Source organism: Mustela erminea, chromosome 8 (genome assembly GCF_009829155.1).
Source record: "Mustela erminea isolate mMusErm1 chromosome 8, mMusErm1.Pri, whole genome shotgun sequence".
In the NCBI taxonomy this organism is placed as follows: Eukaryota; Metazoa; Chordata; class Mammalia; order Carnivora; family Mustelidae; genus Mustela; species Mustela erminea.
In genome coordinates, this window is record NC_045621.1 from 48,291,866 (window position 1) to 48,295,929 (window position 4,064).

Here is a 4,064-nt window from a genome sequence, read left to right on the forward strand (position 1 = left end):
TTTTAGGAGGTTTTCTATTTTTATTTTATTGTCTTCATCATTTCATTTTTTTTAGAAATCAAGATAAGTTTACTCTTAATGCCCATCAACTGTTTCACCCATGTTTTGTTTCTTAAATGCCACATTTAAGTGAAATCATATGGCATTTGTCTTTCTCTGGCTGAATTATTTCACTTAGCATTAGACCCTCTAGCTCCATCCACATTGCTGCAAAGGGCAAGATTTCATTCTTTATTATGGCTGAGTAATACTCCTTTCTACATGTATATGTTACATCTTCTTTATCCATTCATCTATTAATGGACACCTGAGCTGCTTCTCTAGTTGGGTTGTTGTAAATAATTCTACAATAAACATAAGGGTGCATGTATCCCTTTATTATTTATTTATTTGTTTGTTTGTTTGTTTGTTTTTTGGTTTAGGTTTTACTTCATCACCATAAACTGAACTCTGCAATCCAGCTAGACCTGGGGATAAGGAACCATGGAGCCCACAGAACGATAGCGAGAGCTCAAAGATTCTGGAGTATTGCTAACAGATGGGGGTAGAGGGTGCTCTCCTGAGCTACAGAAGGAATGGTCTGGTAGCAAAGATAAAACACAAGCCAGATTTATTAGATTTGCCCACAGTCAGCAGTGGTGATCTTCTTGCTGGTCTTGCCATTCCAGCCCCATGTGCTCCATGCTTCCTCAGTCTTCATGCCCTCTTTGACCTTGCTGAAGACTACCTGCTTGCCATCCACCCAGTCAGTCTTGGCAGCACAGATGAAAAACTGGGAACTGTTTGTGTGGAGTCCAGCACTAGCCATGGACAAGATGCTAGGACCCATGTGCTTCAGGATGAAATTCTCATCATCACACGTCTCCCCACAGATGGACTTGTTACCAGTGGCATGATGGTGAGTGAAGTCACCATCCTGGCACATAAATCCTGGAATAATCCTGTGAAAGCAGGAACCTTTAGAAACAAATCCTTTCTCCCTAGTGCTCAGAGCTCAAGAGTTCTCTGCTGTCTTTAGAGCTTTGTCTGCAAACAGCTCGAAGGAGACATGGCCGAAAGTCTCTCTGACCATGGCCATGTCAAAGAGCACAGTAAGGTTGACCATAGCTGGGTAGTGAGGGTGGCTCCAGGTTGGCGGTGTCTGCAAGACACACATGTATCCCTTCAACTTGGTGTTTTTATTTTAGAGGCATTTCTATGGATTCTAAATATAAATCTTTTATCAGGCATATGATTATAAGTATTTGCTCTCCATCTTTGGTTTCTCTTTTCATTCTCTGAATAAGGTATTTAAAGAGCACAACTTTTTAATTCTATGAAGTCTAATTTATCGATTTGTTCTTTTATGGATAATAATAATGCTTCCAGCATTATCTAAAAATCTTTGTTTAATTAAAATCTATAAGGATTTCCTACTATGTTTTCTTCCAGAAGTTTTTTCCATAAGTTTTTTTTTAAACTTATATTTATAACCCATTTTGAGTTAAATTTTGTATATAGTATGATATATATGTTGAAGCAATTTTTTGGCATATATATCTAATTATTCCAGCATCATTTATTGAAAAGATCTTTTTTCACTAAATTATCTTGCTTTGGTCCATAAATGTGTAGGAATATTTTTGAACTTTCTATTTCACGCCATTGATCTATTTGTCTATCATGTTGCACCTATTCTACCTTATCTAAATTAGTGCATCAATAGGTCAGGGAGTATTCATCTTCCAACTATATATATCCTTTTCAAAGGTGTTTTGGCAATTCTAGGACCTTTGCATTCCCATATGACTTTGAGAATTAGCTTGCCAATTTTTACAAAATGCCTGCTGGAATTTTGAGTGGGATTACATTGAATCTGTAAACTACTTCCAGAAGAATAAATACATTAGAAATAGAGTATTTGGCCCCTAAACAAGATATATCATTAAATTATTTATGTATTTTAAAATTTCTCTTAGTAATTATTTATAGTTTTCAGTATGCCCATCTTGTTCTTTTTTCAAATTTATCCCAAAGCATTTCATAAACATATTTCATAATGTTTATACTCTTTTAAATTGTATTATATTTCAATTTTAATTTCCTATTGCTTGTTCTTAGTATATAATATTATAACTGACATATATATGTAATTTATCCAATATCTTTGATAAACTCCCTTATTAATTATAGTAGTTTTTTAAGCTTGCAACTGATGCTCTATGTTGGGAATCATATCAAATGTGAATTAAAGGTTTTAGTTCTTTCTTTCCAAACTGGATTCCTTTTATGTCTTTTTCTTGACTTACTGAAATAACTGGAATGTCCAGGATAATTTTGAATAAAAGTGGTGAGATCACAAATCTTTGTCTTATCTCTAATTTTAGGGAGAAAGAATTCAAACTTTCATCATCCAGGATCATGGAAGCTGTAGGTTTTTGGTAGGTACCCTTTGTCAGGTTGAGAAAGTTCTCTTCTATTGCTAGTATCATCACAATATCTTTATTATGAAAGAATGTTAAGTTTTGTCAACCACTTTTCCTGCATCTTTAGAGATGATCCTATGATTTTTCTTCTTTTGTTTGTTCATATGGTGAATTACATTTTGAATATCAAATGTCAAACTAACCTTGTGCTCCTGGATGAACTTTTCTTGTCATGATTTATTGTTCTTCACATTTATACTGAATTCAATTTCAAATGGGCAAAAGATTTGAGTAAACATTTCACCAAATAAAATATATCATGGTCAATAAGCATAAAAGTATATTCAACATTTTTAGTCATTAAGAAAATGCAAATTAAAATTTCAGTAAAATGCCACCCACACCTACTGAAATGGTTAAGATTAAATTAAAAAGACCTACTATACCAAGTGTTAGTAGGAATGTAAAGAAACTGGAACTCTAAAAACCTGCTGTTGAGAACATAAAGTGATACAACCTCTTTGGAAGATAGGTCGATACATTCTAGAAAAGTTAAACATACTTATATCATGTGATCCAACCATTTACCCAAGAGAAATGAAGGCATATGTTTGTACAAAAATGTTCACAGCAAGATTTATAAAAACTGTCTTTGTGATAGCTCAAAAACTGGAAACAACCCAAGTTTATGGTTTTACCAGGCTTTTGTATCAATACAGTACAATACAGATACAGCATTAAAAAGAAATGAATGATTGATAGATGACAGAACATAGGTAAGTCTCCAAATAGTTAAGAATGAAAAAACCCAAAAAGAAAAAAGACATGTTATTTAATACTATTTTTTTTTAAATGAAAAGTAACCTATAGTGACAGAAATGAAATCAGTAATTGCCTTGGGATACGGCAGATGCAGAGAGGGTTGTGAGGGAGGGGAGCATGACCAAGGGGTGCAAAGAAACTTCTGAGGTTCACTATCTCAATTAGGGTGATACTTTTATAAGTAAAAAGTATACTTTCAATATGTACAGTTTACTGTATATCAATCATTTCTCAATATAACTCAAAAAAGGGTTAATACCCTTATCTGTGAAAAACTCTTACAATCCACACACAAAACTATGTATACAGTATTTCTTCATTATATATATTATATAATGCTATTATATATTTTCAATATTTAAATATTATATGTAACATTAAATTTAATTTTTAAATATAATATATAATATTGTTATAGAATGTTATATATTTATTATATATAATTATATATTCACACACACACACACACCCCAAATAGAAAAACTAGCAAAGGAAATAAATGGGAAATTCGCAAACAAAAAGAGAAATATATGCATTATTAATAGACACATTTTTAAAAGTTCAAACTCATTCATAATCAAGGAAATTTAAATTAAATTTACATTTAAACAGAATGAATGAATCACATGTGTGTGTTTAATTTTCCTAGAAATTAACAACCTATTTTCCAAATTGCAGCATTATAAATTATATAAATTATATGCTGAAAAGATCCTTCATGAAAAAACATTCTCACACTCTGCTACATCAGTGAGAACTATACAACCTTTCTAAAGTGCCTTTTCGTAATATACATATCAAGAATGCCAGAAACAATCATAACATGTGATCTGTGAC

At 32.2% G+C, this 4,064-nt stretch overlaps 1 pseudogene; it reads right to left on the minus strand.

Annotated features, from left to right (window-relative positions):
• Positions 1-613: 613 nt before the first annotated feature.
• Positions 614-1,105, minus strand: LOC116597198 (annotated as a pseudogene).
• Between the last annotated feature and the right edge of the window lie 2,959 nt (positions 1,106-4,064).